The sequence below is a fragment of the Lepidochelys olivacea genome (assembly GCF_965140295.1).
Source record: "Lepidochelys olivacea isolate rLepOli2 genome assembly, chromosome: 2".
NCBI lineage: Eukaryota > Metazoa > Chordata > Testudines > Cheloniidae > Lepidochelys > Lepidochelys olivacea.
The window spans coordinates 31,507,498-31,522,736 of NC_140412.1; the positions used below are offsets into that span (position 1 = coordinate 31,507,498).

Sequence of the window (15,239 nt, forward strand, 5' to 3'; positions counted from 1 at the left end):
TCATTATTTCTTCCTCCACATTTTTGAAAGCAATGAAAATGGCACCAGGCCAGGAGTAAGCAACACTACAGGCACTAGCGTTTTCTTTAGGTTAATTTTTCACTGGCTCATTTAACCAAACCGATATCCCCAAAGACATCTAGATGTACTTCCTCCATGCACAAAACCCATTTCACAGCTATGCTTTGGCCCCAGTCAATTGTTTATACACGTAACTGACACCATGAAGTCACTAATTCAATTCATAGGTTTTTTTCACTGCATTTTGTCTGTGCCATGAACTTTTCAAGATACTGTAATTTCCCTGCATTGGTTTAAAAATGAATCACTATAGTCTTTAGCTATATTTGCTGTGTGAGGCCCTGTTATCTTTTATAAGTATTATATTGAAATCTGCTGCTCTGTCAATCTTGAATACCACCGTTTTGCCAAACAGCTGTAGTTACACCTGCCAAAATGCATCTGCATCCTTTTCACATGTAATCAGTCCCAAAAAAAGAATGCTTCCTTTTCCTGTCTACTTTCAGCTACTTCACTCCCCATTTTAGTATAGTCAGCCACCTGAAAGTGCCCAGTCTGTTTGTGGTATTTCTTGTTTGCTGCTGAGCAGTTTTCCCCCAGCCTATGCTTGCAACTACAGTCAGCACATGGCACAACCTGGCCTTATACTAGTTCCCCATCTTCCACTTTTCTGGAACTTATTTGATTGCTTCTCTCTCTCTCTCTCTCGCTTGCTTGCTTTAACTGAATTGACTAATAAGTATCATCATCCATCTGTTCCCAGCACTGTATTTTTCTGCTTAATAAGTTTCAATTAACAAGGCATTCTACCAGCTTCTTCTAGTATTAGCTCTGATTTGATCTGTAACTTTAGTTGTACTTCCTTGAAATACCACTTACAAACACATCCATAATTTGCACTTCTATATGGATTTCCAAATCTCCCATGATCTTTGTGTGTGTTCCTGGACAAGTCACTTAATCTTTCTCTGCCTCAGTTCCACACTATGTAAGGGCAGGATTTATTTTTGCGCACCATTTGTCTCTCTTGTCTATTTAGACTGAAAGCGATACAAGCCTGAAATTGTCTCTTAGCATCTATTTGTAAAGTGGCTAGCATGAAGAGGCTGAAATCTCAGTTGGGACTATAGACAGTACTGTAATAGCTATTACCATAATACAAATAATTAATACTAATAATTAGATATAATGGTCACACATTGTCTCCTTCTGACATTGAGACTGATCCAAGCCCAGTGAAGTCAATGGAAAAAATGTCATTGACTTGAACTAGCTTTGCATTAGGCCCTACCATCAGTCATCCTATCTGAAATGTTACTGCTGAACAGGGCTGCAGGGAGTGAGGTTTCCCCTGCAGTTCCTCCTCCCAGACACTAGAAGACTACTCTCAGTACTGCTGAGCAGGCAGACAAGGCTTCTTTGCCCAACTCACTGCTCCTGCTAGTGATTGATTTACCTCCACTGTACCTCTTCCTGCATCAATGTAGGGCTGGCAGGTGGGCAGGCAGAGAGAGAGAGAGAGAGAGAGAGAGAGAGAGATACCTGCATCTTCTACCTCCTACTCATGTAGCCTTGCAGAACATGTAGCCTTGTAGAACAGAAGCCGCATATACCACCCTGAGCAGAGCTTCATGGGGGAGGGACACTGCACATGTGTGGCTGGGAGAGACAGGACCTGACAGGGAAACAGTGTGGGGAGAGATAGGAAGGGGGTTGTGTGGCAGTTCAATGATGAGACAGAACACAGCTTTATGCAAGCAAGCAGGCTGGTCAGCTGAGATGGGCTGTTCTGCCCCCCGCCTTCCACCTTCTCCTTTTATTATATTTCTCCCCCCTAAGCATTACACACTGCTACCGCACAAAGATACACAAAGGAATGTATGACGTTGATTAATATACTTATTTACCATCTTTTATCTACTACAATCCTGGTTCTCAGGCCTTGAGCCCAGGCTAAGAAAGCTTCCCACAGTCACTGTCCCAATAATCAAGTTCTCATGGTTCATATCTAGCCCTTGTCCTTGGATAGAGCAATGTGTGCATTGCTTCTACAAAACAGTCAGGGTGTGCCCTGCCTGCTTCCAGGTGGAATAACTAAACATGAACCCTTCATCCCCCATTTTTTTATTTAATGATATTCGGCCATCTCATGGTAGACGTCAATTTGTTTTGTCATGCTATTTAACTCCCAGACAGACAAGGACATAACTTGGGGAGCTTTCCAGGGCGAAATTTCACAAAGTCTTAACAAGGAAGGAATACATTGTACACAGCAGCAGCAAAAAATAAGCCCAATGATTACAAACACAGCATAACTGAAAAGCTGCCGCAGCCATTCTAGAGAGGGCAGCCAACCTGTAAGCCAATTCCAAAAACCCTCAAACCCCAGATCTTGGCGTATGTGTGTTGTAAGATTGGCCAATTCAGCCAGTCTAGTTTCTATGGAGCGACTATTATCAGTTAAATTAAAGCAACACATGTGCTGAAACATGGAGCAGCCTAGATGGTGTTTCAGGAGCAGAAAATCAATGGCTGCTCTGTTATCCAAGATTGCATCCCTAAATTCGTGTTGTTCTGTGTTAAGTAAGGCAATAGCCTGGGATGTTGTATTAATTGCCTTTGCTGCAAAGCATGCCAGGTTATTTAAAGTTCTGGCTGAATACATGGCAAGCACGGGGACCCCAACAATAGAGGCCGCTAAAGCAGTATACTCAGCACGACTAAAAAGCTCAACATCTGCAATACAATCATCTGAAAGGGGTACACTTCTTCTACTACATTTTTGACTGGCAAAAGGCAATATAAGTGTCATTCTACTAAGACAGCAAAGGGTGCCATCACTTAAGTTTGCAGGAATATAATTAAAGGTGCGTGAACCGCAAGTAAAAAACTATCCTGATGGTAGGATGATATGGCCATAATTGTATGAAACATTAACAGCATGGGAACAATTTAAAAGGGGTTGAGAAATTTTTCGACAGCCCAAGGGCACCTTTGTACTAGTGCAGTTAACTACACGCGCACAGGTGACATTGTCAGCCCCAGCCGGGTACGGTGTGTGGAGGGATATAGCCGTGCGAGGCAGAGTATAGTTGGCCGGGCCCCAATTAGCCAGGCTAGAGTACTGGGAAGAAAGATTCGCATAAGCAGAAAACAGTATCTTATTTTCCATCTCCTCAGGGTGATGACATACTGGAATAAGGCATGTACCTAACAAATCTCCGGCTGCTACAGAATTAGATAGACAAAAGTGGGTAACATTTGCTATGGAAGCCAATCTTTCCCATATGTTATATGTCATTCGGGCTCGTAACGGGGGAAGCGCTTCCGAGCCAACCCCTACAGGAAATAGCAGACACAAAAGGCACACAATCATCACAGAATTAGCAGTGATTTGGGCGAGAATCGCCACAAACAAAGTCTCAGGAGTCTCTGGCTGTTGATCTGCTGCCAGTCTTCGTTGGGCTGCGGCGACCAATGCTTTTACTGCTCCCCATGTCACGGGCCAGTTTGGGACACTACGCCTCCTCCGTTTCCGTCCCGTCATTGTCGACTCGGAGGGCAACGCGGTCTCCTCCAAAGTCAGCTGAAACTCTGGTATGGGATTCGACAGCCCCTGGTGCCATGCCATGTTGTTTAAGTGCCGGTCGCACACACCGAGCTGGAACCCACAACGGTCCTGCAGGGAGAGACACAGCAGCATATCCCTGACCCCAAGTGATTAGAGGTACTGGGCCCAGCCACTGTGGATCGGGCAGCTGACGGTAAAAGACACGCGGTCTTTCCAGTACCTCAGATTTGTGAAAATGCCGATCCGCAGGGGTCTACTGATCTGTATTCAGTGTTAAATTATTTAAAGTAAACAAGAGGATATGCATTTGTTGTTGAATGTCTCCTAAGGTTCGGAGACGCAGCTCCCCTTGTTTCAATTGTTTATCAAGCAAGGTTTTGAGCATGCGATTGGCACGTTCAACAATGGCTTGGCCCGTGGAATTATAAGGGATTCCGTGTTTAAGACAGACGTCCCAGCGGGCACAAAAGGTGGAGAGGGCTGCAGAGCAGTAGGCTGGGGCATTATCTGTTTTAATTTGGCAGGGGCGACCCATAACAGAAAAGCAGGCCAGCAAATGGTGAATAATTTTGTTAGTGGCTTCCCCACGTTGTGGGGTTGCCCAAAGGAAGCCCGAATAAGTATCAATGGAAACATGTAAAAACGAATAGGGGCGGAATTGTGGCACATGAGTAACATCCATTTGCCACAGCTGATTTGCTGCGGTACCTCTGGGGTTAATGGCATAAGAAAAGGTAGGAGCAGCAGCAGCACAGTGGGGGCAGGAACGAACAATGGAACGTGCATGATCAGCAGGAATGTGAAACTGCCGGGCCAAAACAGAGGCAGACTGATGAAAAAAGGCATGGCTTTCAATGGGGTCAGAAAAAAGGGAATTTACCTGACCACGCAACGCGCGATCGGCGCATGCATTGCCCTCAGTGAGTGGCCCAGGCAGAGGGGTATGACTGCGAATATGAGCAACAAAGTAAGGGAAATGACGAGTGGCAATAAGATGCTGCAAAGACAAAAACAGGCGAAGGAGGTCCGCATCAACCTGAGGGGTAATGAGGGCAAGGGGTAAATGATCAATTACCTGATAAACATAATGGGTATCCACAATTAAATTAAAGGGGCAATCAGCAAAAAGTTGAAAGGCCAAAATAACAGTAGCCAATTCTGAACGCTGTGCAGAACGCTGAGGCAGTGTAAAACGAGAATGCCAACGAGGGGGGTCACCCAACTGATAAGTGACTACACCTCGGTGGGGAGAGCCATCAGTAAAAAGAGCGACAGCGGAAACAATGGGTTGAGAGCGGCTAAGACGATGAACAATTAGGGGCACCTTTTGGGTAATAACCAACCGAGGATCTTTTGGAGGATTGTAAGAAATCTCTCCCACATAATCACAAAGAGCAACCTGCCAGGCCAAGGAGGTGTGGCACAAGGAGTCAAATTCAGTACGGGACAAGGGGAGCACAATGGCAACTAAATCAGTGCCAGTGAGTTGCACTGCACGGTGGCGGGCTTTACGAACAAGATCAGATAGGGCATCTAAATACGGGTAAATATTTCGAGGAGGGGTGGATGAAAGGTATAGCCACTCTATAATAGAAACGGCTGTGTCTGTACGGGGTACAAACAGAGTTGCAGTTGGCGTATGAGGAGTGGCAAGAAGAACCAACCATAAGGGATGGACCTCTGGGAGTCTGTCCACAAACTGCTGACTCAATGCTGCATTGATTTGTCGAATGCAGGCAGTATGCTCTTCAGTGATGGCAATAACCGCACCCGGTGCCCGGGCTCCACGCAGGAGCTCAAACAACGGCTGCAGCATTGAAGAGGGGAGACGAAAGTAGGGCCGAATCCAATTTAAATGACCCAAAATCTGTTGTAATTTAACAAGGGTTAGGGGTTGAGGTAGAATTAATTCCGGACAAACCGGAGCAGCATAGGTTTGTAAAACCTTATGTCCGAGGTAGTGGTAGGGATAAGAGCGTTGGATTTTTTCTGGTGCCACTAACAGGCCATTTTGGCTGAGAATCTGAGACAAAGATTCAAGCTGTTGTGCCGTGACCCGGGGACCACTAAGCAAAATGTCATCCATGTAATGGTAGACCTTTAGCGTAGGGTACCGGGCACGGAAAGGGGCAAGGGCCCGATCCACAAAAAGCTGACATAAGGTTGGACTATTTTGCATTCCCTGGGGCAAGACCTTCCACTGATACCTTTGAGAGGGTTGCTGATTATTATATTGTGGCACCGTAAATGCAAATTTTTCACGATCTTGTGGACAAAGGGGGATGGTGAAAAAACAATCTTTTAAATCTAACACACAAAGTTGATCGGTTTGAGGAATTAAATTTGGATTTGGTAAGCCAAACTGCAAGGGGCCCATAGGTTGGATGCGTTTATTTATTTCCCTTAAATCATGTAACAGCCGCCAAGCACCCGATTTTTTCTTAATAACAAACACCGGGGTGTTCCAGGGACTAGTGGAGCGTTCCAAGCGCTGTGCTTGCAAATGCTGCTGCACAAGCGAATGAAGCGCTTTTAGCTTTTCTAGAGGGAGGGGCCACTGGTCAATCCATACGGGCTCTAAGGATTGCCATACCAAGGGTAATGCGGAGGGCACGGTGGGTGAGGGAAGTTTTTGGGCCATCAGATGTTAATATCGAGGGTGGTGTCTAACTTTGTAAGTAAATCACGGCCCCAAATATTGAGGTGGACAGGGAGCACAAAAGGACGGATTGTAGCAAGGGCACGGCCTCCCGGTTTAGAGACCGTGACCCAAGACAAACTTTGGCGCCCGGGTTTACTACCCCCGATCCCCCACAACTCCTTAGAAGGAACTGTTGGCCAACTGACCGGCCACTCCAGATCACGAATCACCGTAACGTCAGCTCCAGTGTCCACCAGCCCTGTAAAGGGAACATCATTTAAGAGAAGTGTTAACTGAGGTTTCGAGGGGCAGACTGACATTGTCAGAGCAACAAGTGGAGAAGACGTGCTGTGAGACGGCGAGTGAGACAACGTCGATCCAAAGCCGCCTCCGCCCCGAGTTCGATCCTCGGCAGCTGGCACCTGATAGGAGACTAAAATCAATTGTGCAATTGACCGTCCATGCGGGAGCGACTGTGGAAGATGAGTCCACACCTGAACCTTAATAATGCCTGTGTAGTCAGCATCAATGACCCCTGGAATGACAAAAAAGCCCTGTTTCCCAGCATGTGAGCGAGGGAGAACAAGACTGACAAAGCCGGCAGGGAGAGGTCCCGTCACCTGTGTACGTATGGCACAGACCTCCCCTGGCAGCCAAAAGTCAGTGTCCTCCTGCATGATCAAATCAAGCCCCGCACTTCCAGCAGTCGCCACTCTCATAGAGTCTACGGATTTTAAAGGCAGAGGAGCAGTTGTCTGAGTGGGAAACACCCCCGTTTGCCCCTGGGTTCGGGGGGGACCCGTCGCGCAGTTTCCCGACCCGCTACGACACTGATTAGCCCAGTGATAACCTTTCCCACACTCGGGGCACTTCTTGGAGGGTCGGGCTGGTGCCTTAGATGAGCGGCACTCCCGCTGAAAATGACCCTCTTTACCACAGCGGTAACAACGCTTCCCCTCCTTCCCGGTTTTTCTCAGGGCGGCAGCCAGAACTCCAGCCTTGTGGGCTTGTGTGCCGATGTTCTGGCATGCCCGCAGCATGTCTGAGAGCTCTAAAATACCAGAGGCTTGCGCTGCCTGGAGAGCACGGTGGCAATCCTCATTTGCATTTTCAACTGACAATTTTAACAGGAGCTCGTGAGCTGCCTCAGTGTTATCCACCTGTCGGAGGATAGCCTCATGCAGTCTGTTGGTAAAATCCAAAAAGGACTCTGAGGCACCCTGACGGATACTGACAAAGCTTTTGGTAGGCTTGCCTGAATCCGGGACCTTCTTGAAAGCATGCTGGGCACAGGTGGAAATAATGGGGACGACGGCCTGAGGGAGTTGAGACTGCATCTCAATAATAGCAAACGGGCCCTCCCCTGCCAAATGCTCATAAATGATACCGTGCTCTCTATGTACCTGAGCTTGGTGTTCTGCCATCTGCCGATACTCACTAATCCAAATAACATACTGACTGGGTGATAACATCATGCGCAGCAGCGTTTTCCAATCCTCAGGGATTAGGGAGTACCCAGTACCTATCCCTTCAATGAGACCACGAACAAAGGTGCTAGTCAGGCCAAACTCACAAATTGCTGTCTTTACTCTCTAACCACCGGGTATGGCAAAGTGGTCCAGGTGCCCACGGGGTTGCCCTGGTCATCATTCTGCCAGGTCACTGGGCAAACTGAGACCAGATCAGCCAGCTCCTCCGCTGTAAGATCTGATCGAGCTTTTGCTGCGTGAACTATTTGTTGCACCAGCGAAAGCTTCTGAGCAGATGCAGATGACCCTCCACGGGGCCCCAGAGCATGGGGCCCCACGGATGGAGGGTGATCACACACCGGCTCCGGTGGGGAAGGCAAGGGAGGCGGTGGTAATGAAGACACTGGGGGCAAAGCAGTGAGGGGGGGGCTGTGGGTACGGGAGAGGGTCTTTCCGAAGCGACACGCTGGGTTGCATCAGTAGAAGAGGGGGAGCTGCAACGGGGATGGCTACAGGAGCCGACGGGCATGGCGAGATCACCAGCCTCGTGAAAGAGGGCCTATCCGAGGTGACACGCAGTATCGCGTCGTGACAGAGGTGCCAGGCATGTGAAGCCTGCACGGGCGCCCGAGGCTCTTCGTGCAATGTCTGGCCCAATCGCTCCCAGTCCGCTAGCTTAAGGCTTCCGGCTTCAGGGTACCACGGGCACTGGGCACGCACCTCCTGTAGCAGGAGAGTGAGCTCTCTAGTGGGACAGTCATGCTGAGCCTTACGCAGCAAATACTGCAGCTCATTGTGGTGTTGCACTTGCAAAGCAGAGAGGGAGCTTCCCATACTTACCACAATGAAAAATACTCACCGGGATCCAGGAAGCGGATGAGTGACGCGTCTGAAACCCTTGCCGGGCGAGGTGAGTGCTGAGGGCCCCACGTTTGGGCGCCAGTTGTGGCAGTTCAATGATGAGACAGAACACAGCTTTATGCAAGCAAGCAGGCTGGTCAGCTGAGATGGGCTGTTCTGCCCCCCGCCTTCCACCTTCTCCTTTTATTATATTTCTCCCCCCTAAGCATTACACACTGCTACTGCAAAAAGATACACAAAGGAATGTATGACGTTGATTAATATACTTATTTACCATCTTTTATCTACTACAATCCTGGTTCTCAGGCCTTGAGCCCAGGCTAAGAAAGCTTCCCACAGTCACTGTCCCAATAATCAAGTTCTCATAGTTCATATCTAGCCCTTGTCCTTGGATAGAGCAATGTGTGCATTGCTTCTACAAAACAGTCAGGGTGTGCCCTGCCTGCTTCCAGGTGGAATAACTAAACATGAACCCTTCAGGGTTGGATAAAATAGGGAGAGGGGGACAGAACCAGGAGGGAACAAAAATTGGAGAGCAGGAGACAAACTGAAAGGGAAGATTAAGGGAAGAGGACACCAGACTATTGCAGGAGGATGGGAAGAGAAAGATCAGAGGGCGGGCAAAGAAAGACAATTGTGGAAGGGAAAAAACAGGAAGAGCAAACTCTTTGAAACAGGGACTGTCTTTCTGTTATGGGTCTATATGGTGCCCAGCATGATGGGGTCCTGATTTCTGACAGGGGCTTCTAGCTGATACATCAATAAGAGTGGTAAAATAGGGAATGGAATAAATTAAATTAAAAAAACTCAAACAAATAAAGAGAGGATGATTTAATGAAGGTGTGGCACACAGAAGTACTGTTAAGAGCCCATCTTTATTCCCTGCCCAAATAGATGACATAGGTCAGGCTTATTGAAGGTTTAACCCCTGTCACAGTCTATCTGATGTCTTCAATGGCTATTGTTAGAAGATAGTTTTGTTGGTGATTCATGGGACTGTGAATCAGGGTCCTAGCTGTACCAAGGATTTGCTCTGTCATATTGGACAGATAACATTGGGGACTTGGTTGGAAAGTGTTATGTACCATTAGCCTTAATCTATCATTAGTAGTGATAGGAAAACTGAATCTGAAAAACTTGCTCCACTCACTCAAGCACGCCATAGAAAATCTTCTGTCACTCAAAAAGCTAAATGTCACTTAGGGAGAATTTGGAACCCAAGAAGTACTCATTAAACATCCTTATTAAAACACTATAATTATTTTACTTGCCTTTTTCATATGCAAAACTATTGGATGTGTTCACCTTCTTTCATCTTGGCAGCTGTAGCTTATCTTGAGAGCTGAAGAAAAATAGAAAAATTCTATCTATTTTCTCTCAAAAATGCTTGTTTTCTTTGAATTTTCTCATGGACTATTTCAATTGTTCAACTGAATGAAAACTGAAAAATGACCAAGTTCACAATAAGCAGACTCCATTATATAAACTTAGACCCAACAGACCCATCTTTCATGAAGTATAAAAACTTTATTTCAAACTGTTGAGTACAACTGATCAATGTAATACAGGACTGTACCCAAAGAAGAAAAAAGAAGGGCTTCTAATCAGGGTTTTTATAACAGAACGAAGCCATCTGATGCATGCTGCAAAGATGAATGAATACAACCCACTTGTGCAAAAATACTTGATAAATATAAGCAGGGTCTTGATTCAGTGGAATATTTCATAGATGTCATAGAGATTTTATAGAGTTTTAAGGCCAGAAGGGACCATTAGATTATCTAATCTGACCTCCTGTATATCACAGAATATTAAATTTCACCCCTATACAAACTCCAATGATTTTAGTTAGGCTAAAGATCTTTAGTCCACTGAAGACTGAACTGGTATGTGCTACAGTCAGAGAACTGGAGCACGCAAGGTGCCACCAGTAGCCAAAAGGTCCCTGCAATAGTGGGAAATTATTAAGTGAGTCATGCCTAGATGTACCACCTCAGAGCACTGGTCCACCCTATCTGGTGTCCTATCTCCAGGTATGGCCAATCTCTGATGCTTCAGATGAAGGAGGTTGTGAGGAATCACCCAGATTACATCTGGCCAGTTGTCCACAAGGGAAATAAATCCTTCTTGACCCCTGAACCCCTGAAGCATGTGATTGCCTTATAGTAATTGTCTATGGGTTATGAGCACGTTGAGGGCAATGCAGGCAATTCTGTTCTCCCCATGAATGAAAGGGATAACCAGGGCAATTCACAGATTCCTAGGACGGAAGAGACCACCATGACCATCCAGCCCACCCCCCTGCAATTTCTCCCAGAATTGGATGAAAGCATATTTTAGAAAGATGCGTAATCTTATTTTAAAGACTCATACTGATGACAAGTCCACCACTTCCCCTGGTAAGCTGTTCCAAATTTTAGTTAACCTTACTGCTAGGAAATTGCATCTTATTTAAAGGTTGAATTTGTCCAACTTCAACTTCCAGGTACTTTCTTTTGTTATGCCTTTAGCAACAAGGTTGAAATGTGCCCCCACTATCAGAAATTTTCCATGTTTAGATACGATGATCAAGTCACTTTCAACCTTCTCTTTGATAAGCTGAAAAATTCAAGCTCTTTAAACTTCACATCATAAGGCTTGTTTCTACCTCCTAGATCATTTTTGTGGCCTCCTTGGGACTCACTCAAGTATTTCTACATCCTTCCTGAAGTGTGGACACCAGAACCAGACACAATATTCTAGTAGTGGTCTTACTAATGCTGTATACAGATCGCTTACCTACTTCTATTTGATATTCCCCTAGTTATACAGTAAAACCTCAGAGTTATGAACACCAGAGTTACAAACAGTCAACCACACACCTCATTTGGAACTGGAATTATGCATTCAGGAAGCAGAGACATACGCACACACACAAAAGAAAATACAGTACAGTACTGTGTAAAAGACAAACTACTAAAAAAATAAAGGGAAAGTTTAAAAAAAAAGATTTGACAAGGTAAAGAAACTGTTTCTCTGCATGTTTCCTTTAAACTAAGATGGCTAACAGCAGCATGTTTCTTCTGCTTAGTAAAGTTTCAAAGCTGAATTAAGTCAATGTTCAGCTGTAAACTTTTGAAAGAACAACGATAACATTTTGTTCAGAGTTATGAACAACCTCCATTCCTGACGTATTTGTAACTCTGAGGTCCTATTGTACATCCAAGGATTTCATTAACATTTTTTTCCCAAAGCATTGCACCGAAAACTCATGCTGAGGTGATTATCTATAATGACCTCTAAGTCCTTCTCTAAAATCACTGCTTTCCTAACTTGTAGGTATAGCCTACATTCTTTATTCCTAGATATATTACCTTGCATTTGGCAACATTAAAATGATTTTTTTCTTGTGACCGTTTAATCAGAAAATTCAGATCACTCTGTAATACTAACTCCTCCTCCTTTTCCTCCTTCACAAACCCAACAATCTTTGTGCCATCTGCAAACTTTACAAGTAAAGATTTTGTGTCATTGTCTAGATAATTTCTAAAAATATTAAATAGTGTTGGACCAAGAACTTATCGCTGGGGGACCCTGATAGAAATGGTGCAGCTCATTGATAGCTTTCCATTAACATCTAAATTTTGAGGTGTGTCAGGAACGCAGTTTGTAATCCATGTAATGTGGACCCTGTTAATTTCATATAATGTAAGATTTATTTTTAATCAAAATGTCATGTGGTGCTAAGTCAAATGCCTTGGTGAAATCCAACTATACTCTACTGACACAACTGTTTTTATCAACCAGGCCTGTAATTTTATCAAAAAAAGACAACAGATTTGTTTGACAAGACCTACCTTCCATGAAACAATGATGACTGGCATTGATTATGTTTTTAGCTTCTAAAACTTTATTAACAGAGTTCCAAATTAACCATTCCATTATTTTACCCAGGGCTGACATCAGGCTAAGGGACCTACAGTTGTCTGGGTCATACCCTTCTTTAAATATTGGATCTACGTTGTCAGCCCTCCAGTCTTTAGGCATTTCCCAAAATTTTCAAGATTTGTTAAAAAAATAACAACAAAAATATCAGGGGTTCACAGAGCACCTCAGCTAGTTCCTTTAAGACTCATGGAGATAAGTTACCTGGGCTTGGTGATTTGAAAATACTTAATTTTAGCAGATACTGCCTCACATTCACTTTGTTACAGATGGTAAATTTTCCTTTCTGTCTACAATTTCATATGCGATAGATTCAATCTGCTGCTTCATTCCAAATACAGAACAGAATTAGCTATTGAACATTACTTCCTTTTCTACATTCCAATTTACAATTTAACCATATGTATCTAGCAATGCACCTATGCTGATCTGATTCAGTTGGTAACTTTTCAACACATTGTTATATATATATATATATATATATATATATATATATATATAAAACAATTTATATATTCAGCAGAACAAACTTCAAGAGTTTTGTGTTCTAAATGTTTTTAGAATACCTAAAGTTTTTTTTAAACTGTGAGATTTTTTTTAATAATGAAGAAATTAGAAAGCAATGTGATTTTATTAAAAGTAAACAGATAATTTTCCCCCTGTTGCTCGCAGGAACTCAAATGTTAAAAATGTAGGTTGAAGCACAACCCAGGTCTGATTCTCAGCTCACTTACATGGCTGTAAAGCAGGAGTGCCTCTATTGGAGTGGGCACAGTGTAAAACCAGTGTAGAGCATCAGGATCTCAGAGTGTAGATCAGAGTGTAGTTCAGCAAGAATGTGTGAGCATCACTGCACCTCATCAGGGATCAGGGAGTGCAACTTGTGAATCCTGAGTCATCCCTTAGGAAGTACTCTAGCTCTTGTGTTAAATACTAGTAAAAACAGAGGTAGTAGACATTTTTATTATTTGTATTACAGTAGAGCCTAGAGGCCCCAAAATATGTGTGTGTCTGTGGAAGGGGGTTACTGTGCAACGCACTGACCTCAAAAACATGAAGATATGGTCCCTGCCTAGGAAAGTTTAGTCTAAAAAGTTGAGACAGAGACAGGAAAGAAGTAGTAATACCCACACTGTACAGAGCGGGAGATGAGGTACACAGATACTAAGGAGGAGATTTTCAAAGGGATTTTCAAAGTGACAGTTAAGCACCTAAATATTATTGATTTTCACGGGTGCCTGTCATTTGTGTCTTTTAAAATCTCCCCTGAGGTCACGGAAGAAGTCCATGGAAGAGGCAGAAATTGAAGCCAGATTGCATAAGTCTCAGCCTGGTGCCTTAACCACAAGCCTATCTTTCCTCTCTAGAAGATGGTAGGCCAGCATACTTCCCAGTATCCTGGTCTTTGTCAAAATTAAACTCTGTCTTTCAGTCCTGGTTCCACAGGGGGCATTAGCAGTCCACTAATATCCCTTAGGATGGTTTTATAGCTTCCGACAAATTCAAGTACATAAAATATGAGTGGTTCAACATTCCACTCCCACAAAAAGACAATAAATCCTAAGCCCGCAATGAAAGTGTGCATAGTTTCTTCAAGAAAAACCCTCCTATAATCCCAAAGGCAGCCTCTAAGATCCTTTATCTGACCACGAAAGAAGAGGAAAAAAACCTTGCCACTTTTTAGATGCAAAGGCAAAGGAGCAAGAAGAATTATTGTCACACATGAAACTGAACCAGATGATCTTTACAATGTAATAAAAAAAAAAATTGCTGAGAACATCAAGGATGAAAAATGTCAGTGATCCAGCCATTTCACCAGAGACCCAGAAGGGGCAGAAAAAGCTTTGAACCAGTAGTTGTAACAGATATAGACACACAGTGGGGAGATGAAAAAGGAAAAGTTATTTTCCTTGCTGTGACATTGATTCTATTAACTCTGAATGATAAACTAAAGCTAGGAAGATATGGAGACTTAAGTTTTCAACAGTGAACAGACACAAGCAATTGCTTCACAACAAAACCTTAACAAAGCATTTTTAAATAAGTGGCACATGCAGTCTTTGCAATCCATAGATTCTAAGAAAAATACAAGCAAGAGGATATGTTTGCCATGATTGTTTTAAAGAAAATCTGAGAAAAATGCACTTGGTTCTAAATAAGATGTACTTCTCCATAAAAGAGGAATCTTCATTGGTTGTAATTCTCAGGAATCTTTGAGTAGTTCTTGAAACGTCTAATCATTGTAAATACAGGAGATTTTTTTTACAAATACTGCATGTAGATGATACTCAGCAACAAAACCAGCCCACTCCTTTGCAGATGGTTCCTGTGCAACCTCCTGTTGGCTCTGCAGTGAGGACTGGAAACTTGTGCAGGGAGGGAGTGCAGGGTGGAGCTGGATCATTCACAGATCCTATCTCCAAACATTTCCCATGGGGGAAGCTCCTTGGGTCAGTTGCTGAGCTGTGACATAAGACCTGATTTCATATTCTGTAGTGTGGAGTGTTACACATACAAGGAACAGGTAAAATTTAAGTAGACCCAGCATGCAGCAGGATCTGAACCTGCACTGAGGAGAGCGCTGCTGCCCAAGTGCCAAATTACTCTTGCTAGTATCAGGAGTAATGGATTGGAGGGACACACATCATGAGGACTATTCTTAATTTATTATCTTCTCAGAAAACCTGCTCCTTTTTCAACTTACTTGTGAGTAGCAGAGCTTATCAAACATGGTGGCGGTTGGGGATTGGGG

General features: G+C 44.1%; 1 long non-coding RNA gene across 1 annotated transcript; it reads right to left on the minus strand.

Annotated features, from left to right (window-relative positions):
• Positions 1-2,875: 2,875 nt before the first annotated feature.
• LOC311516719 lies at positions 2,876-8,774 on the minus strand. The gene is made up of 3 exons (XR_014710492.1): positions 8,562-8,774; positions 6,440-6,492; positions 2,876-3,700 (listed from the first exon to the last, which is right to left on the minus strand). It is a non-coding gene; the product is annotated as an uncharacterized lncRNA (long non-coding RNA).
• Between the last annotated feature and the right edge of the window lie 6,465 nt (positions 8,775-15,239).